The sequence below is a fragment of the Aquila chrysaetos genome, chromosome 1 (genome assembly GCF_900496995.4).
Source record: "Aquila chrysaetos chrysaetos chromosome 1, bAquChr1.4, whole genome shotgun sequence".
Taxonomy (NCBI): Eukaryota; Metazoa; Chordata; class Aves; order Accipitriformes; family Accipitridae; genus Aquila; species Aquila chrysaetos.
The window spans coordinates 54,222,517-54,245,008 of NC_044004.1; the positions used below are offsets into that span (position 1 = coordinate 54,222,517).

Genomic DNA, 22,492 nt, shown 5'->3' on the forward strand with positions numbered 1-22,492 from the left:
GTGAGCGGCTGCGTGGTGCTTAGTTGCTGGCTGGGGTTAAACCACGACAGGCAGTTACACCACGATAGGTCTGAGCCCACAGGAGGAAAATCCTGACTTTCTTTCACTGCTCATTTCATGGTCTTTACTTCACTGTTCTCTTATGATCAGCCCAAGTAGATGACTCCAAATGATTCCAAAAGGAGCATTAAACTCTCCACAAGAGATCTTAAAATGGCCAGAGGTACTGTCAGCTTGCTTTCTTTTCTTCTTAGCTCAGCAACAACTTCACTCATATGAAAGTAATTTAAACCAGATAAAACTCCCATAAGGAATTGACTGATATTTTCTTTATCTGATTTATGTAGCAGGTTTTACTTTTTACTGCTACAGTCCACCAGCCTTGCAGCTACCACAGAACAGCCAAACAAAACACTAGGGATCTACTAGTGGACAGAAACAAGCAAAACAGAAATGAGCGCTTGAAATTCCCCATGCTGCCATGCCTAATGCAGAATGGACAAACCCGAGCATCTTAATCATTGGGGAGCTGAGGGAATGCAAGACTTTGGGGTGTGCTTAGCGCTTTGCAGGATCGGGCCCTTTCTCTTTTTCTCTCGTCATTCCTTTGACAGGCAGATGAAGGTGGGTTTCCACCTTAGATAGAGGAAGATGTGAATGTGTCACAGGACACCCAAGGAATGAGGTCGCAGTGCATCCCCGCACATCATCTCTGAGCTGCAGATCATGCAGCAGAGAGAAGAACTAACATTATCATATACACCCAGTGGCTGTGATTCATCTCAATCCTAAAGTGAGCTTGTCAGCTCCCAAACACTAAACTTTCTTGTCATTACTTTTTTTTGTCATGTAGAATAGGTTACTTCATTGCACCATTTGTTTAGGGAAGGAATAAATGTGATGCCCGTTGTTTAAAATGTAGTAAAAGCCAAAATGCAAGAGGCAATTTTAACCATTCAACAACTATGTGAGTTTGTAGGAGAGAGCTCACTTTTTACATCTACTGGTTGAATGATTTGAAAAAAATTATTTACTAGATAGGGATAGTTAAAGTGCAAGGGCTTTCTGCTGGCCTGAAATCAAAACCTAATAGCTAACCCTTTTACAATAAATCATGAACAAGCTAGACTTGATTTGTCTTCTTGTCCATAGATTGTATTGAAGATATAAGTAGTTATTGATGTTATGTAGTAAGTACAAAGCTGGATAGAAAAAAGCTCCAGAGTTTTATATGCTGTAATGTGATGAATGACTGCAAAGAAGAAAAACTTGAAGGAAGGGGGGTTGGTAATTTTATACTTTCAGCTCATTTCTGTCACCTACAAAAAATACTCAACACTTGAAAGAGTTACAAGATTCTCAAAAGCCTTCTACACATATATATGGAATCTAACTAAAGGCATGTATCTTTAAGAAAGAATGCAATATTACTCTTTCTCCAGCCTGCAGAAAGGAAGCTGATGACTGCTGATACAAATAGTCATACATAAAAATGTGATTCAACTATTTCTTTCTGTAGATGTAACAAATACAAAGATTATCTGATATGCAGTCTAATTTGGCCTGGAATTTACAGATGAGTGAATTATAATAAAAATTCTACAGTAATTGAGTAATAGCATATGCAATTACCTTAACAAATAAATCAGGTCAGTAGGTGATAGCATTAACATAAGGGGGTTGAATTTGGTGACCCCTGAGATACAGACTTAGCTCTTAAGTCTGGTGCTAAGTAACTGGGCTTCTCAGGGCATGTGAAACACATGCGACCCTTTCATGCAGACATTTGTCCATAATTGCATGCGGTTCACATGTGACTTCAGAGATTGGCCATTTTATTGAGGACACGGCCTATTAATTACGATTTACTCTAAAATAGGCATAGCTCTATTTTCCCTGCCAGGTAACATTCTCTGTTCACACCTTAAGTGCCATACTTTATGCAGCAGGTTGCTACATGGAGTTGTAATGATTTATGGATCATGTATCCCCATGGATAGATGGGGCACTGGATGCTGTCATTCTTTCAAACATCCATACATCTGCTACAGTACATCCTACTGCTGCATAATGGATTTAGGGAGTAAGAAGGACAGACATTTGGGGACTCCTTTCATGCAGGTTGACTGGAAACTGGCAGGTACAGATATATGCGAATGTTGTCTTTAGAGGAACGGATGCCTAAAACACATGTATGTCACCACTCGTGCTTGCTAGCCAATTCAGGAACATTTTTAATAACAGCCTTAGGCTGGGATATGATGCAAAGGTTGTCTACAAAGAAGTTCATGGGACACTCCTGATTTTATGGGGAGTATCTCACAACGCACAAGCTTAGCCTAAAGCTTTGTTATTGTTCTGAAATAGTTTGGGTCTCCGGGACTCCTGAAACTTCGCAATGGAATAACTTGACCCAATACTGCAACTTAATCAAACTGTGTTAATTTATGAGGAAGGTGTCTTGTCATATAATGACATAAAATCATGACAGGACATGCCTTCATCACACATCAACACAACATGACATGAAACTACAAACCGTGAGATGAAGTTATTCTGTGCAGTACAACAAATACAATTATCTCTAGTGAAAAACCAAAGAGAAAAACTGTGAATTATGTCAACTGCAGTGACAAAACAGCCTGTAGTACGAATCCGTTGGAGTCAGGCCAAAACAAAAAACTAACAGAGACAAGATCACACACTTGGAGATGTAAGAGTGGCAAGCGGGTACTGCTCAGAGCGCTTCTGAGAAGCAGCCATTCTTTGCATGCATTTTTTTGGTGTTAATTTTTTTGCCATTGATACAGTGCTGAGGCCAAGTAAAGTAACTCTGAATATTACACACCATATACTTTAACTACTTACTGCCCTGCTTATTATTTCTTCTTTTAAAGCCATACCAATGCGTCTTTAACACGAATGGCCAACTTTTGAAAACAAGACAGTTAAGGGGAGAATGGCAGCCCTCTGAAAACTTGGCCAAGCCTGGAACAAAAGCAGCTATTTAAACAGTGAACATTGAAAAGTCTGTTAAATCATCTGATTTGTGTAACCTGAGCCACACCATGTGAGGTGTTTCCTCTCCACTGGCCAACTCTGACCGCCACAAGGGTGAAGAGAACAGGGTTCCTTAGAAATGTCAACCTCTGTTTATCAAAGAGCTTTGTAAAATTACTAAAATAACATTTCAGCTACAGTGGCCACCCTTAGAACTTGCCAAATGCTTCTGATAACTGAATAGGTACCTCAGTAGTCCCAGTATTCCAGGAATTTCCTACCGTAAGTAGCGGGAAACACAAGTCAATGCTCAGGCACTGCAGCATCTAATGCCACGCTGGCAATCTTATACAGCGTGCGTGCTGCAGTGCCCTACACCGGCATATTCAGCCCTGAGAAAGCATGATGCATTTATCAGTTGGGATATAAAAGCAATCAGCGGCAGAATTGCTGAAGCCTGTTTTCCTTTAAATTCCTGCTTTACATCCCCTAGACCTCCTTCCCTGGGCCCAGTGGGCTCTCACCACCGGCAGCACCGCGGTCTTCCCATTGCGGCTGCTGGGGCAGCATAGAGTAGTGCTGCAGCGGCAGGGTGTGCATACCCTTCCCTCCACACATGCATCCTTCCCTCCACGAGAACATCATCTAGGTCCTCTCATATCCTGCTACTGATTTTCGCAGAGCTTGGAGAAATATCTCATGGGGTCTCTTACCTCTTTCTGTTGAAATGGGGTATTTAAATTAAAAAATACAGTTTTTGGAGGGGCAACCTGCTTGACAAAAGCATGAGTACCTACATCTCAGGTCTTTAGGAGTCCAAAATATTTGCAGAGAAGGAAATTGCAGAGGAGGTCATGAGAACATTTTGGTGAAAACTTGCATATAAATGGGTAAACTCTGGTACCATTAGAGATGATGACAATTCTGCCACCACTACTGGTAAGGTTAGGGCTTCACACTGACTTTTCATGATTGACATATTTGGGATGGCAAACATCTAATTTCTATCTATTCACCTTTTTACCATTTTGCTTACTTGTTCTCCAGTAACGCACTACTATGCTAAAGCAAATGTACATCTTGACGAACCAGCCGCATTGAATAGCTTTAGACTGACTTTATATGTGCTCCCCGAATTTTCTCTCTGAGCTGTTAACATTTACTGGAGCTGACCTCCTCTGTGCCACCCGTTCAGCTCCAAGAGCTTCTCATTGATAATTAAAAGTGACAGTGCTCCTTTTGGTTAAAATTAACAGAGGTGAAACTTAACAGAAACTGCCTACTCAAGGAGTCACACCACTCTCCATTATCAGACTCTAAATTATTAACTCGCCTTAGTTTTATCATGATTAATTATTAAAATTCAGCTGCTTGTCAACATATTCATCATAGAACCGATAGATTAGCAGTGTCTCATGCTATATTGGCTGTGCTCTAAACAGTGACCTTTCAGCAGTATTTCACATCTCAAAAGGATTCTTGTAGTGGCACATTTTACTTGGGGTAATAAAAGGAGAAGAAGAAACAGTCACCACTACACTGGAAATTTAAGGCAAATCCTATCCTTCCTTTTATCCCAAACATCCAACTCAGTTAAGGGGGAAAACAAGAATCAAAGGTAGCTGGTATGTGCTCTGCAGCAGGAGGAAGAAGGGATTTTCTCATAATTTTTTAGCTTTATTCCCTCAGTACTCTTTCCTTTAGACTGAAGATTTAGAAGGACTGTTCAGACACTACGTGCTGCTTTGCTGCTTAATTGTAGCAAGATTTGCCTCTAGTGTCCAGAGTCTACAGTTGAAAATATTCATTTCAACTTCTTGTATTCCTGGCACTAAAGACAAAAGACTTTGTTATTTGAGGAATGATTTATTTTTTTTTAAATAGCAACAATTACAATTCTATGCAGTGTCCTGCATATTTAACACTTATTGGAAAAGTCAGCTGAATACCACAGATTGCAATCAACATCTTTCACATATGCCAGTCTTCTTTTTTTTTTCCTTTGAATGTTCAGAGCTTTGCAAGTCATTAGTCCATTAGCACAAAGTTAAAGTACGCCAATCAATGTCATTTAAAGCTGTAGGTCATCTCGGGTTTTCATAAACAGATCTTAAGGCTAATGACAGCTATGTACCCTTCTGCTCTCCTTTTCATTTCATCTTGAGCTTTCTTTGAAACATTAGATTTGGCATTTGCAAAGAAATAAACCCACTGCAGGTGCTACTTTTCACCATGATAAAATAGAAATTATGTTCTCAAAATTCACTAGGAGACTTCAGGAAAATGCAGGATATTGTGACCTGGGTTTATTCTTAAACTTTCTAATATCCTTGGATTTACTAGGATGATGTGAAAGAAGCTATGCCAGAAAGAACTGTAACTGTTTGGCTTTAAACACGTTTTATTCAAAGGTTAGAAAAAGTCTTGAGCTCGAGTTACATGACCGGGCAACAGTAAATTCAGGTCTGAGCTCCGGTCAGACCCCCTGCCCAGCCATAGGCATATCACTTAATCTCTCAAAATATCTCCATTTCTCCCTCTAAATGAAAACAAATCAGATTGCCTGATATTTTTCCCCCTTTTTTCAAGACAACACACTGGTGCAGAACATTATACTAAGATGGCAGGGAGTTAAATAGCTCTTGTGTGTCCTCCATCAACCTACTGCTTTCTGCCTACCTATGGGGAAAAACCCATTTGGGAAATAAAACTGCTGAAACCTGAAGCCCAGACCCAGAGCTTTCCATGAGGGATGAAAGGGTCGTTTGCAAAATCTGGTGTCATCCTTGCACTGGCAGCGGACAGGAAAGCATATTCACTCTCCAGTCTATCAGATGTCAGGTAGCTGAACGGGGGGATGCTGTGGAAAGGACAGCTGCGCTCCCTGTGAAACATGGGTGCAGAACACCGCGACGCTGGGAACAGTTGGGCACCCAGGGCTGGGTGGGAAAGAGAGCTAAGGACAGCTGTGCTACGTGGGAAGAAGAGAGGAAGGGGCAAAGCTTTGCATCCTCTTCATTTCTGTTCAGCTACCAAAGCAATTCTTCATCAACCCTAGTTTTATTCAAAGGTAAGGTGCTGTTATCTTGGGCACACTGCAAGATCCCCTGTAGGAACCTAGTACTCTGCTCAGAAATAACTCCCTACCAACAAGGTGCTGCAGTGATCCTGGGTAATTGCTTCCCTGAGCTGTAAACCTGTGCTCAGAAGTTGTCCATGGGCTCTAACTGGCAAGATCAGTGGGAGGCACAAGGACTCCCTTTAGCACTGGGTCTGAACGACCATGCAAAGAGACCAGGGTTGGGATAAGGATTTGCCCCAGTGCTTGTTGCAGAGTCATCATTGTATCTCAGCTTTGGCAATGAAAGGATCCTTGGGGAAGGGAGGGAAAGTGAGTACCAATATGACATCTGTATTTTGTTTCATTCTTTATTAGGTTGGTTGGAAATTTTTAGACTTCTTTCTTTCACTCCCTCCTGAAGGAAAATTGGCATAGTATCCATAATGAAAACAACTTAATGAAATAACTTTATTTCTCTGAAGCCTTTGCCAGTCCTTTCTTCAGATCAAAGATACAAGTTCCGATTCAGAAATGAACCCACACAGCCAATAGTCAGGACACTCAGTGGGTGTTTTTCAGTAGAAACTGAAATTCAAGCCCCTTGTCCGAGTCAGAATGGAGACTTGACCCTGTAAAACCCAACCACCCAAACCAATGGGTGCTGGCTACTCCCAAGCAATTAATTCTCCCATGAACAGCTTTGTAATTCTAAATGTCTTCTTTGATAGGTCTGTAGGTTCTAGCCCTATTAAAGGCCCTCATCCCATCTTTGCAACAGAAGAATGTCCCTATAGGTTTCTTTTTTAATTCCAGAAAAAAGGTTCTGTTTTAAAAACAATATAAGAAAGGGAATTACTGGAACAAAACCTGAAGGTTTGTTGGAAAGAGGAAGGCACTCTCCCAGTGGACATTAAACTGACTTAAAGATGCTCTCTCTAGATTCTCCGCACCACTTTGGTAAAAGAGCTGAGCAGGAAAGCAGAGACATTTCTGTGACAGTCTTGTCTGAGTCCAAGCCTCTTGGTGTTCATAGCATCCAGTGTGTTGTCCAGTTCCTCAAGTCCTTAATATAACAGCTTTCTGCCTGGAAGGTTTTTGTTACCATTCAATCTTTATCAGACTAAGTGGGTCGAATAAGCGCCAGCCTCCTTTCTAACACACACCAACTCTCTTGCTAATTCTAACTACAGAAATATTTCTTAAATATCACGGATTTGCTTTGCCTAACACCCCTCTCACCCAACCAAGCCACTGTAAGTAAAATAAGTGTCATACGTGGAGTTACTCCAGATGAGTCAGCCGGGCAAGGAAACATGCAGCTGTGCAGACTGAGCATGCACTAGGTTCAAACTGGGTTTGCAAGCAAGCTGGCTAGCTGCCACCTTTTTTTTTTTTTTTTTAATTTATTTTATTCATCTTCTGTCTCCTTCCTTCCTTCCCTCCCCCCTCCAGTATAAGGAATAACTAAATTATCTGGCACCAAGAGAAGAAATAAATTGTCTATTCCTGCTTACACTCTTTTTAGAGCCTGAAATAATTTCACTTCCCTATGATTTGGTAAGTCACCATTTGATCCTTCACCTCTTATGAAAAAGAAGGTACTAGTTTTGACTGGATAGAAGAGTAAGAGCTACTATTAATTACAAGAGCTTCAATTTCTTTTATTAACCCTGAAACAGCTCTCCCTGGTCTTTTATTAGGCCATTTAGAGGACGATGTAAAAGTGACGGTGAACCCTCTCCACCAGGACTTTCCAACAGTGGTAACTGGGGGCATGCTGATGGCATTTGTTAATTACTAGGGTGTTCATGGCAAATTGAGAGTTTTGCCATAATAAACCCCATGTTGTGTGGAGGAGCATGTGAGAAGAGAAGGAGTCAATTCATTAGCTACATGTCTTAGCTGGGTGAAGAAAAGCCATATACAACTTTTATAAAAACTGAAAGAGGAGTGGAGCCAAATGGAGAGAACATGGAGATGCCATTAACCACAGTCTAGTACAAGTATCCTTCAGGTGGATCTGTGGGGTTTTCCCTATTAGAATTTCACTTTTGGGTGCGCAGCCACATGGAGGCCCCTTAAAGCCTGAATGGCCCAGGAAGATCTTCTCAGAGCTGAGAGCTCTGGCCTGGCTCTGCCCACCTTGTCCCATCAGTTGGGGATGGCTGCAGAGCTGGGCGCTCGTGTGCTTCTCCAGCTCAGCCCCACCAGCTCAGCCCCATCGCTGGGACCTGCACAGCACACCAGTTGTGGTAACCCTGAGTCAGACTCCAGCAGCCAGGAGGGCAAAATTAGTCAGTCATAAATACCACAAAGCACTATTCCCAAGCCCTCTGCATTCCCATGTTCGAACATGGGAATCACATTCAAATCAGTGGCTTTTTCATCCAAAGTTGTTGTACATGTAATGTAGTGAAACTACCTCTAGCAGCCTTACCTAGCCTTAAACCTGGCTTATATTGCTTTCATCTGCTGGTGTTGAGTTACAGCAGCTGAAACTTAGGGTGGCTATTACACAGCTAGCAGTTCACAGGAGGTAGGTCTCACATTTTCAGCTGTTTGCCCTTCCTTCTACCACACCATGCCCCATGGATTAATACAGCAGGCTGCAAGTACTTCCCTCCCTGGGGAGCAAGATCACACTCTTGACCTCTCTAAGGCTCCCAAGACCTCTTCAGCCTCCAGCAGACTCACTCATTCCTCACTCCCAGCTCATGCCTTTCAGAGCTCCTCCACAAGCTATTTTCTCCACTGTTTGTGAATGGTGAAGGCTAACCCTTCGGCATGATCCCCTTGCAGTGGCAGAGCTGAAGAGCACTGATGGGCAACAGAGAAGCCAGTTGATGGCAAGTTGTTGCCATCAAAAAGACCCAACTTCTGTTCCAATTGCCAAATTGCCTGGCATCCACCATTAACCTAGGTTACAATAGTCATTTCACGTACCAGCCTAGGCTTTGGTACATGGTATTTATCAGCAGAAAGCCCAATTCTAAGCCTGCTCCACCCTCCTCTCCAGCTCTCCATGTCACCCCACGCTCTACAGAGAGCAATTCCCTGATAATCAGAATCAAGCGTTGACATTACGAACCTTTTCATTACTTGTGGTGTATTGCTGGTTTGTAAAATATAGATTAAGCATAGAGTCATGCTGTGCCCTACATCAGGCTAGTGTTGTTACATGTTTATTAAGAAAGTGATTTAAAAGGGAGATCATGCAGTGAATTACTGATCCTGCACAACGTACTAAAAACTGGGTGATGAAACAACATAATCATCATACATCAGCTTCCCATTACCTGATTTAGGGTAATTTGTATTCTCTGCTTCTGTGCAAACAGAACGTCACTTACTGCACTGTCAAACTTTATTTTAAGAGTTAAAAGGTGGGTTTATTATTCATAATGCTAACAATCGGGAGTAACTAAAATGTTCCATATGCCAGAAATCAAAACCTGTTACCATGGAATTGGTTACAGGAGATTTAAAGCAAATTAAAGCTCTGACAACATTAGTTTTAGACTGGGAAAGCATAAGAAAGAAGAGTTGCACAAAGACTAATTCTATGCATCTGCTACTGCAGGCTGTTTTTGTATTTCAAAAGCATATCGAAAGATAGAAAAGTTAATTATTTCTCTGGGCTAGGACAGCACGTGTGCGATGTGGCGAGCACATGAGATGGCAAGTGCATGCTGATGTGTGCACCAGAGAGAGTGAGATGGCCCTGGTTTTGTCCTCTTTCTTCGTTTTTGGTAGGACACCTGCCAACACCCGTAGGCAACTGCCACCCAGGGCTCTTGTGGCTCTCCAATTCCAGACCTCCGGTCAGGAAGTCTTTTGAAGGCCAGTAAACCACTCAGCCCTGGTCTCCTCTTCATAAATAATTCCTCTCGGCCATTGAGGAAGACTAGAGCTGGCTTTCAGCTTCATTATGGTTACTTGAGAGCACTCTCTGGTCTGGCATCTTCGCAGGCAGCCTATTCCTCTGTGGGAAATCTTAGTGGGCTATGGGGAGTGGTGAAAGAGAGCCGTCAGCAGTGACTGCTTGCCTAGCTGGAAGCCACACTCCTGTGCACTTTTCATGCAATCAATCATGAAGGAAAGGTCAACAGACAGCTTTCAAATAACCGATCCATTTAACTACTGACATTGATCTGGGCCAGAGAAGTGGAGCTGGTGGGGGGAGGGAGGAAGGGAGGGTTCGGTGGTCAATCAGTGGAAATCTAAACCCCTTTCAGCCTAATGGGAAGACTAAACACAGTCCTAAGCTTTCTGCTTTAAATCTCACAGTGATTTGCCTAAGGCACTGCAGGACCTTTACACGGATGTCTTAAAAAGTAGAGAAAAGACAAAAAAAATATTATTTTCCCGCATAAAATTAAATACCTAAACCAGAAGAGATCCATCTTTCACTGCATAATCCAGTGCTGTACCAGTGAGTGTGATGAGTGGGGTAGAGGAAGATCCCAGGGCCGCCAAAACTCCAGCTGTTGTGCTTTGGCTACACTTTGGAAGATGTTCTTCCTCCCATCCTAAGCACGTCCTCCAGTGCAACCCAAAGCATCCTGTCACCAGCCATTCTGGAGACCAGTTAATTACCTTCCAACTAAAAGAAACCAAAAAAACCCCAAACCCACAATTGCCAGTTTAGGGCTTTCCAACCCTGAACCCTCTTCTGAAGAGCCAGTGTCTTGCAGGAAATCTCACAGGAACAAAGCAGAACAATACATCACTGGTCATTCACTACCCAGGCTCAGTTCCAGATAACTCAGGTCCAGAGTCCTACAGCCACCAAGCAATATTCTGTGCAGGGTGGATTTTACTCTCGTTGCATGTACGCCACTGAGCATAATGCTGAACTGTGTACCCAGGAGAAAAAGAGCAGGGAGAGAGAGAGAGACAAAGCAGACTTGCTGTTCTCACTTAAGGCCATCATCCCAGAAGGAGGGCTAGTCCTGAATCCCAAGCTGTGCTCCCAGAACTGTTTCCACACTACTTCGCATGAACTGCAGCATCTGCATAAAGGATACATACATTTCACCAGCACCTACAGCCACTTGGCAGGGCCTTTTGGTGGCAATACGTTGGAATTTATCTAAACCAGGGCTTCAATAACTGAATTCAGTCTCTTGCCAGATCAAGCACTTCATCTCGCTGTACTTCAAATCCCCATAAATAAAGTGGGAAGACTATTGCTTCCTTACCTCGCAGGCACGTAGTAGGATAAATACATGTATTATGACATGCTCAGTGATAATGATAATGAAGCATAAAAGACAGACAGACTGACCAAGAGATAACTGAAATCAATGGAAGGATTCCCTCTGTATTAATTGGGCTTTGGCTGTAGTCCCCATTTAAAGGGAACAAGGCGCACAGCGATTTCTCGGTCCCTAAGCTGGAGGTATAGAACAATTCTCTGAATCCCATAGGAGCTATTTCTCAATCAAGTGTGGTAAGAAAAGAATCTCTGCATGAGACACTACCACAAAAAAAAAAAAAAGACATGAAATCCTGTGCATGTTTATGCATGTGTGTCAGGGGAATTGATATTAAATTCAAGGGGAAAAAATAGAATTAGATATCAAAAACAGGATTAAACCATAAAAATCTATCCACTATGGAGAATCCAGTTTGTAAGATAATCTTTTCTATAAAAGGCAGAATATTAAAGTAAATAACTCAGAAAAGCCCAGGAGAATCTGAGCTTTCAGTAACCAGCCAGATGGAGAATGCAATATAGGCAAGAGCACTGCACGCCACACTTCATATATCTACGAAAAAAAAGCTGTTTCTGGGGAACGTTACTGCTGTTCATGGTTTACTCAATTATTTCTTCGTTCTGCTCCTCCCCATGTGCATCGACACCACTATTAGTAAAGTCAGCCATTAGCGCTGAAAAGTATGATTTTGTTGCAGTGCTAATCACAAGTTTCCTGCCCTCTACCACGACATGGAGAGGCCTCACCTCTTCGCTCCGACTCCCTGCCACCCTGCGATCTGTACATACATTTCTTGGACCAGAGCAAGGAGGCCAACTGAAAGGTACACATCAATCTGAATAGGCAGACAGGGCTGTTACTTTCCCCTTTTCCAGGGGAGCCTGCACAGCCAGGCTAGAAATGCTGACAGACTCCTTTAGGGAAAAGCCAGTGCTCATGATAGTTTGCAACCAATAACACTACGGTCCTGCCCCATCTCCATATAACCCTTCCTGCCTCCACCCAACCATCACACTACAAATTTACCAGTGGAAATCACCTGCATTTCTGAAAATCCAACACAGTACATACTCCAAAAAATGATCTTCATGTATTTAACTTTCAAAAAATAGTCCCGAGCTTTACTGTGTCTTAGTCTTTTAGGAAAGAGCACAAGCACCCAGGTTTTGGGAGGTACGAAGATACGCTGTAGTATGCTGCCAGTCCTCATAAGAACACAAGCAATAAGCAAGGGATTACAGCTACTAAATTGCTGTGTTATTTCAGAAATGTATTTATTCTATTTTATTTAAATTCTTTTTGTTTTGTTTTATTTATTTATAATGAAAATAAAACTCTTTGTGGTAAACTGAGGTTCTGAGGTTTAATTAAACCTACAGCCTGCAGGAACACAGAATGAAACTGTTCTTGATTGCAAAGCACAGAGAAGATAATGCAAGAGGAATCACAACTCCACAGTACAAACTGTCTAAAATCCAATTAAAAGCAGACATAGGCCAAGCTAAGCAGGAAAATGGTACCCCAGAAAAAAAAACCAAAACATTTTTTTGGCACATTAATTTTAAATGAACTCTGTTTTCTAAATACACATGGGGATCTAGACTTGGTATCAAAAATGTCTTTGAAGATCACAGTCCTAGCTATCTCCAGCCAGCTTGCATCCACCTTTCTCTGAAAAGCCCCACTAGAACCAGTGGCCTCATTCTGGATGTCCTTCCACCTTGTGTTCATTATTTACATGTGTAGAGTTAGCGTGAGCTGATTTTGAGCATCACAGCGCAAGCGCCAGCAGAAACTCCCACCTGATCCATTACATGACTAAGACAAGAATCATTCAGCTCTGGCAAGAGGTTTTATCAGCAGCTTTTATCTAAACAATGATAATATCTGCTGTATTATCCCACAGGGGCAGAATTCTGTTTTGTCCAACAGTTCGAGGTTGCTTCTTTTTGGCTGACGTGTCACACTCAAGGAAGGTCATGGACAGGGAGACCGGTATAGGAATAAAAAAGGAAACAGAAGTAGAAACATGTTCAGGACAAACAAATAACCAAATAGACATGTACTTTACTGAAATATACCCATGTTTCTCTTAAAACATAGTTCAAAAAACGTACAATTGTTTAATGTGAAAAACAGAAATCAAGCTTTGGTGATCCCCAGCTCTTCAGCTGGATAAACAACAACTTGCCCTTATTTTGATTAAGGAGAGCTATTACATGTTTTTCCTGAAGCTATTATTCTGCTAGGAGCATGCTGCAATTTACAAGTCTCTCAAAAAATGTCCCTTTAATGAAATGAATAGGAAATTAACGCTGTCAGGCTGGAAGCTTTTAGCTAATAGTTTCTAACACATCCCTCTGAGAAATTGGAGAGCAATTTTCATTTACCAGCTCTCTAAAGGTGAAAACAACCTGTAGTTTCACGGATAGCACCTTGATCCTCTTGCCTGCAGTTGTCAGACATTTTTGGTTTGGGGATAGTATACAGCAATCATTGAAGTCTTCTGCCCAGAAACATTGTCACACAGTATGTGCCTGGACCCAAAGTGACAAGAATTTCAGAAAACAGCATTCCACCTAAGGCACAAATGGGTCTAAGATGCATTCCTATTCCTAATACAATCAAGACAAGTTGGGTTTAAAACTCCCATTGGCTCCTATGCACCGATGGAGATATTAGATAAGATCATGGTGAGACCAAAATATACATTTGTCACAGAACAGTGGAAGGGTCCACCCAGACTGAGACCCAGAACAGCAGGCATGTTGCACAGAAACAGCAAGATGAGAGAAATAATGTCTTTACATTGGTCCAAAGCAATGTCATGGAAAAAATGGCAAGACGAATTTAAAGCCTGAGACAAGAACTGATAAAATCATCCTCAACCAGCATTAAGAGCAATTTAACATGTGCTAGTTTCACCCTGTTTTCTTATTCAGAAAACACAAAAGTACTCAGTTTTCTGAAGGACTCAAGTACCCCTCTTAACACTCACATGACTGTGGCTAGGTCCTGGGCTAGTAAGTGGGGTCTCATGGCCATAGCAAAACACCACCAGTTTCTACCGGGATCCCAAGACTTCATCTTTGAATGGTGGCTGTAGTGGTGGGAGTGAGAGAGTGAGGTGACCATCAAGAATGAGATCGGGCTCTAAAGCAGAAGTGTGCAAGTGATTCAGGGATGCAACATCTGCTGCTGTTGAATCAACAGCACACACCACAGGGCCGCATCACCGCATCTGCTGCCTTTTCTTACCATGGGAGTGCAGGATACCAGCTGGCAAGCATGCTCCGGACCCAGTGCTTGCCTCACACTGATGTCATATTAATGGAGCCATTTCAAGTGTGAAAATACTGTGAGTGAAATCAGTGCTGTCCCTTTCTGTCCAAGGAAAGGTGGCACAGAAGGAAGGGCACCGCCGGCTGGCTGAACCCGTGCTGATGCTAACAGGCAGTGGTGCTCAGGCACAGCTGGTAATGCTGAACCTGGAGTCTTTGAGACGGAGACGAAAAGCCATGTCTCTCCCATTAGGAAAAGTTAGGTAGGGAAGGACACGGGGAGTACTGGCTATGCTTCTCTCCTGTTAATTCTTCTCTCAGGAGCCCTACTTTGAAGCGCTCTTGAATTACATGCCTGACACTCGCTTTGAACATGCTCTCAAAGTGATGAATGTCCTCTTAACTGACTTTTTATTTTGAAATACATTATTATATGGCCTTCTAGAGAGATGGAGTTGTCAACCACGTGAATGACAACCCCTGGCAGAAGACCAGCTCACAAACCCCCTCTTCCCACTCTTGCTTGCACAAACCTTAAAGCCGAAACAAAAGCAACTAATTAATCATTGCTCACACATCATCCAATAGAAAATGGTTCCAGCAGATGTAGAAATAAACAGAGGATTGATGAATATTTTTTTCTTGAGAAACAGGCAAATTTTTTAAAGACGACGAGAGACTAAATTCTACTGTGGCTGGGCCCAGCTCACAACTGGGGCTGGCTTTTCCCAGCCTAAGGCTTGCTACAACTTTTCAAATACGGTATTTGCTATCAATTTGTAAAAAAGACAATCTTAAAAGTGAAAAATTTCCTACACTATGTTATCCACTATGCACTTTTTAATTGTATTAGTGAACAATCTATCAGAGACCTTAAATATTAGCTTGACTTTTTGGTCAAGAAGCCAGGAATTTCTGAGACCTAAGAGAGGATGCAAAGATTGATGTTATGTTTTGATGTTTTAATCACAAAATAAAGAGACCTCTGATGCAAAGCAGCAGACAGTCTTTCCCAGCTGCACGTATCATTGCTAGGATACCCACAGACCAGCTATCACACTTATGGGATTGTTTCACATCAAGGGAAAAAAAGGCATGGGGGCAAAGACCAGACCCCGGGCCTTGGATCTCTGTGCTCAGAGCCATAATTAGGGGAACTCAGGTCACGCTTCCTTTTTTTCTCGCTATCACTTTGGACCAAAGGATCTGTCCTCCTGCTCTTCATTTCAGCACACTTCACAAAGGAGACCCCAGGAGGCAGGGGATGCTTTCTCACAAAACAGCCTTATCTTTGCGATCAGAGCAGTCTCCTGGAAGAGGTCGATTTTGCAGGGAGAGGAAGGACTGGAAGCTGGACTCCCTGGCAGTGCTCAGATCATTAAAATTCCCGTTTAAAGAAACCCCACACTTTTCCTGAAACTGGGAGGAAAAAAGCAAGCATCCTGACCAGTTCTTGGAAAGGCAGGGCCCATTCCCAATTAATTCCCTGTGTCACAAGGATTCTGAATTTCTAAATTGTGCAGGCTGCCCACCCCTCGCCTGAGCAGTCTCATCGAGGCCAGCAGAGCCGGTCTCTTGGGGCAGGGCTGAACCCTCTACATGCAGAGCACTGTGAAGATGACACCCTCATCATATGTTTTCTGCTTCTGCTGTGTATCTTGCCGAAGCACCAGAATCACAGCATCAGGAGATCTTTTTTTGCAATAGGACAGCCATTGACTTCGGAGGGAAGGGCAGACCTGCACAAGGACCTACTGGCCAGTATAAAATACCCAGGTCCACTGAAACCAGTGTCACCAGAGTCCAACAAAGGTCTGGTGGATGTGAAATGAAACTCTTGAAACAGCAGCTGCAAGAAAAATTAACGCTTCCATCTCCATACTCCTTTATTTTTTAAAAGCACCCAGTTAACTTTGAACTTCAATGTAAAAATAAGTTTCTCCCTTACCTTATTGGTGTGTACAAACTCATCACACAAGAAAAGGACACTATGCCCACAGAATCCAGTCTATCCCCTTTAAATTTATTTCACCACCCTCCCTTGCATCTGTTTCTGTGTTTTTAGAACCCCCTCCACGTTCACAATAAACACATCACCCTCTTTGTCTCTCTGTAACCCACATACTGGTTTTAATAGCTTTGCTCTACAACTTATTCCATATGTTTGCTTCTATCTGAGTAGAACAGTTCTGCCTGACTTCCCTTTCACTCTTAATTTCCTAATAATTAGACCAACTGCATGGCTCACTCTTTTTTAAAAAAAAACAACACACACACAATGCCATGCGAATAGATTACTAGTGGTCTACTTTATCGTTATAATTTTCAGCCTCTATTCTGTTAATGCTCTTGTTAGGTCATATTAAATTGTTCTCTACAAAAAGAGGCAAATGGTTCTTTCATTTTTTGTCTCATTAAGAAAGATTAAATCAAGAAAAGCAGAGACAAAAAGAGCATAGGTCCCTGGCCATCCACTCCTCCCGTCTTTGAGTGGAGGACAAGTGCAGTCAGCTCTCAAGAAAAAAAAATAATTAAAAAATCATCCATGCAAATTTGAACCCTTTATTGTCCCTGAGGTCTAGTTTAGAGCCTTCAATAATACCACCAGTTCTTTGGACCTATATTCTTCCATTTTACTGATGAAGCCTATAAATACCTGTATGCTAGCCTAACATTTTTAAGGATGTTTTGCTGCAATGGGCATTAAATTCTGAATGATAAACACCACAGTCAAGATGTGGTCTAGTTAGTGTGGTTTAGTCTTTTTATTATATCCACCTTTTCTGTGATGATATTGCATCTTGCAGTAAGCTGCATTTCCTATCCATTTACCTCTTGTCCTAGAAAGCTGTGGTTAAGACGGAGCAATTCCATGGAGGATCTGGCCTCTAAGACCAAAATCCCATCAATTAGACAGAATTTTATATTTGATATATTTATATTTGATTACACTGGTAATCCCAACGACAGCTACAGTGAACCCTGCTATCCACATCATTTACATCTGTCTGCAAGAACATCTCTTAAAACTAACCACGCCAGCTTTCCGAATTAGCATCTTTCAAAGACACACGCACACCCAGTGCTACATCTGAGCCTGGGATCGCAATCTGCCATCTGTGCAATTCAGAACACATCCAGGAGAGCTCATAACCGCTCCCCTGGTTATCTTACCTACGCTCCCACTCCTAGAAGATGGGAAAGCTGCCCAGACACTGAACTCGCAGAGCTCTCTTCAGACAAGGGCTCTCAGCTTTATGGAAAAGAAAATGCTTCTATACCTTCTCATTATTCCCTTCCTGTTTCTTGCCAACACATAGGCATGGAGTGGGTAGTACCTAGCCCAGCATTTGCTGGATCAAAACCCTGTGTTTATGCATTTGAAAATTCATACAAACACTTATGCAAAAGAAGAAAAAAGGCACATAAAACCTAACCCCTCTTTTCTTCTTCTCAGTGCTGCCTCTCAATGGCTTGGGTAAAAAGGAATTTCCTTTTATCATTCTTCTAGCCTTCTTTAGAGAAATGACATTTTTCAGCTGTAATACTCTCCACCAAACCCTCCAAAAGAATTTCCTACCAAATCTCCCTCAGCAGACCCCCAGCAACCAAAGCCTGCAGTTGCTGTATTCTTCACCTTTTTCTTTTAAAGACGGGAAAAGGAGTTTTCTGTTGTTCAGAATATTTTCCTGATCTCCAGAGGACTGACTGCACTTTTTTCCTTTCAGACTGGTAGAAAAGTATATCCAGAAGGACAATCTTATCAGCTTATTGTCAGCTTACCATTAAAAATCTAGCCATCTCTGCACTCCTGGAAGAGGCACGCATGCAAGTGTGAAAATGGAACACGTGCACACACAGGGCCAAGAAGTACTTTATTACCTACGAAAACATGAGCAAGCAACTACGGGCTTTACATACCTAAGCCAAGTTTGCAGAGTACAGTGGCCCTGGCATCAATACCAGCTTCGTGAGTGGTTTTGAACCCAGCTGGCAGAGCTGCAGGGGTGACGCGTGCAGCTCGAGGCAGGAGAGGGGGGCTGCGAGTCCCCCTTCGGACGGCGCTGCTGCCAGAGACCTCGTGCCACAGGGCTACGGCCTCGCCGACCACTGGGCATCCACTTCTTGGGCTAGTTATTATCAGCAGCTGTATTGCAAGACCACCTAGGAGTGCGTGCCATGAAGTAGGACCACCCTGTGCTAGACCTGGATAAACCCACCGCTGCCCGCCTGGCCCCTTTCCATCCCTCTCTTGCCAAAGCATCAGCTACCTCATTCCCTTTAGGTTTTGTAGAAAGAGAAAAAAGTTGTTGGGTTTTTTTTTTTTGTTTTGTGGGGTTTTTTTTGGCCTTCTCACCTTGTTTGTTCTCAGATTAGTAAATAAACACATTTTGCATGAAATTACAGTAATTAATGAGAGCCCTTTTTATGATTTGGCTTTAGTTCAGCCTTGAAAACTTGGTATGAAGTGGCTGAGGGGTGGTTCACAACCGTTTTTTGCTTTTTTTCTCCACAGCGTCTGGACTTCTTTCAGAAAACAGGCTCCCTGGCACAAAACAGTTTGCCATAGCCTCTCACTTACTATAAAAACAGAAGGAAAAGAACTGCTGTGCAAATCTGCCGTTACATGACTTGTCATCCCTCCACTTCTCCCATTCCCAAGCCTGCGCAAAGCTGTTCCCGCTCGTGCCTGGCCACAGATCCATCACGCTAAACATTTCTATTGTTCCTAGTTGAACTGCATCTTTGCGAAGCTCACTTTGTTAACAGTGCTCCCAAAGCGCCAGAACACACGTTAAGCACCGTCAGCCCCTCTGCCTTTTGAAATATGCCTTTGCACAGGGCATCTCTCAAAACAATAAATCCTGAGTATTTAAAAGTCAGCAGCAGAGTAAGAAAAAACAAGCTTCTCCATAGCCACTGATTACAGTGTAGGGGCTTATTTCTTCTTTCTTGAACTTGCAGTAATGAACTTCGGTGTTTTAGAAAAAACAGGAGACAAGGTTGTTGCCGAAAGTTGGTGATGGAGTTAACGGACGCTTTGTCCGTTACCGAAATTTGACTCTGAATCATTCCTTGGCCCCAAACAACCCCCTGTGCGAGCCGAGCGAGCGGCGGAGGCCCGGGGAGTGCCGCAGGCCCGTGCACACGCCGGGGGGAAGGCGGGCAAACAAGGGGCTGATTCAGAGGAACTGGAAGGGATCCCAGAAAAACAAACGATGGCTTCAGCCACCGAGCTGGGACTTCAGTGAGCCTCTCAAAGAGGGCGTTGGTACAGCCAGCTCCCAGCAAAGGCTACCGGCGAGCCGCAGGGCTAGCACTAGCCCTGCCGCCTGGCAGCGTGCCCGCAGCAGTACAGTGCGCCTGCTCTTCGGGGCGTCTTCTTTTGCAGCGTTTTCAGCAAGCAAAACGCACGCGCGGCAGCGAAGCATCAGGCTGCCTGGTCACTAGGCTCACCTGCCGGTATTTTGCATTTTGGGTGTACTCACGGGAAAGCGCTTACTCATTTCGCTCCGTAGAAACCGAAGCAGACCCACCACCTCCAGAATAATTTACTGTCATTAATAATAACACACGGATATAGAACTTTTCATCCCAAAGGATCAAAAAAGCAATTTACAATCTCAAAGCAATTTTCAGAGTGGAATTGTTTGCGCTTTGAGGCATACGCTGCAGTGGCACTTGAGCGTGCCTGGCTGTGCCCACACGAGTGCCCTGCACGGAGGAGGTGTGTTGTGTGCTGACTCAGCACACAACCCCCCCTTGGCACCCCAGGGAGAAGAAAGGGTGGCAATGGGTGAACTAAACGCGGCAGGGGACGCAAAGCCATCTACTCTACTGAATTCAATGGGATGAAGCCATTAGGGCCACGTTCCCCCTTCCTCTGGGCAGGGGAAACAACCCTCCATGCATGAATCGGTGCAAAAGGAAGCGGCGATGGACCAGCTAATGGGGGTTTCAGAAGGGAAAGGAAGGTGAGAGCAGACCAGAGAGAAGATGGGCCATTCCTGCACTCACGCTTCCTTTCGTGCCCAAAGCTCAGATGCAGTGCTTGCTGGACGCCTGTAGTTAAAACATCAGTATGCCCCTTGATGCTTTTGTATCTCTCAGGCTGGAAAAAAAAGCAGGCAGCAACAAGAACTCCTTTTTTGTCGCAATTTCACATTGCAGCCTGGGTGCCAAGTCTTTCTTGCACAGCAAACTCTAACTTCAAAAAAATTAGGGAAGAATCAAGAAAATGTAAAGCTGCACAAATATTAGCAAGTTTGTACAGTTTTAGAGCAAGGTATTTCTTCTGTGTACCTTCTATATCTTCCTTCCCTTAGCACTTAATGCATAAGCTGGAGAGATAAAAACGTAACTTTTGCTTAATAACAACACAGGGGAAAAGGCAATGCATCTCTCCAGGGAGCATCGGTCACATATGGAATTTTTCACCATAGGTCACTAATGCAAATCTAACCTACTTTACTAGTGACTCAGATGTACTAATGTCTACTGTTGCTTGGTGGCTTACGAGTAAAATGATTTTTCGATCTCAGATGAGTTCTTTGCATATACCAGTCTCCAGCTTATATAGACCTTGTAAAATCACCAGCTGCAGCGAGGAGGGCGAGGATCAATGGAGTGAAGAGGTTCTCCCTTCCCAGTTGACCCAGCTGATCTGTGCAGATCTGGACTGGAAGGTGGGATCTCCATCCTGCTTGCATGATCCTCGCATACCTCTTCTTCTGATATCCCTCTTGAGCCCTCTTTCTTTATTTTTTTATTTACCTAATCCTCTTCTTTGGCTTTCTACTTTTACAGTGCAAGTACACTTTCAGGTCTGATTTAAAATAAAAACAAACAACTAAACAACCAACCCTGTTAGCACTTCCCCTCACCATGAACTACAGATCTCTCTTCTCCATGTCTCCCGCCTTAGCTTGTTGGGAACACAGTTCACATAGGAGCTCAGAAATTAAAACAGTCGAAACGAGGTTAGAGGATGAGGTCAGGTGGAGAAACCCCCATTGCTACTCAACGCAGCTAGTTTTCATTACGGTGAAGTGGTGCTAAAAATAGGTCTGAGTATGAAGCATTGTCAGTACCAAGACTCCTATCACTGCTAAGCCTGGGAATTACTTTATGAATTTTCCCAGTGCAGATAGAGCCTTAAAGACACACTTCTGTGATCTTCTTTGGAAGAAAAAGAAAGAAAAAGAAAAAAAGGAAAAAAAAAAAAACCAGAAACTATTTATAGAGCCATGAATCTGTTTACCTGGAGGATCAGTAAGATAAACAAATATGCCATATATCAGGTTGTATTCTGGAATGGAAGAATCTACTGTTCTTTGCATGCTATCCAGATCACATCCACAGATTCTTTTGTAAGACTACACTGAAATATTCATAAAGCATTTGGGGATTTAAGGAATCATTTGTGTATGTTAAAATCAGTATTAACTTGTATTGTTCACTGGCAAGTCACTGTAATAGCATTATACAAAATGTTTTCAACCATACTGAATGAGTGATGATGGTATAAACTAGTTTTGAGGAAACTTTGATTGCATTAAGTGCACGGTTGTTATTTTATTCTTAAACAGTCTTTACCAGCATCAAAGGGATATAATTGAAATATGTTGCAATGATTTCAATGATTTTGATGGCTGCTGACATATGATTTTACAAACATGCAGACAGAAATTAGGATAGTACAGGCTATTACAGCTACCAATAAACTTTTAAGCAATTTAGGAATACATTAAAGGAAGGCAGAACACTCAGAGGACCGAGCAGCTGACTCTCACGGCTTCTGATGAATAGGTAATGATAGATAGTGGAGCATAGCAAGAGCACACTTGCTGCCAGGCAGAGCAGGTCTGGAAAAGCCAACAGTCTCCCCACCCCCAAATCATTACAGATAAGACCCATAAAACTAGGATCCT

At 42.8% G+C, this 22,492-nt stretch overlaps 1 protein-coding gene across 2 annotated transcripts in view; it reads right to left on the reverse strand.

Moving 5' to 3' along the window:
• The window catches only part of UNC5C (unc-5 netrin receptor C), a 268,557-nt gene that overhangs the window by 208,159 nt on the left and 37,906 nt on the right, over window positions 1-22,492 (reverse strand). The gene's annotated exons all lie outside the window — the stretch shown is intronic.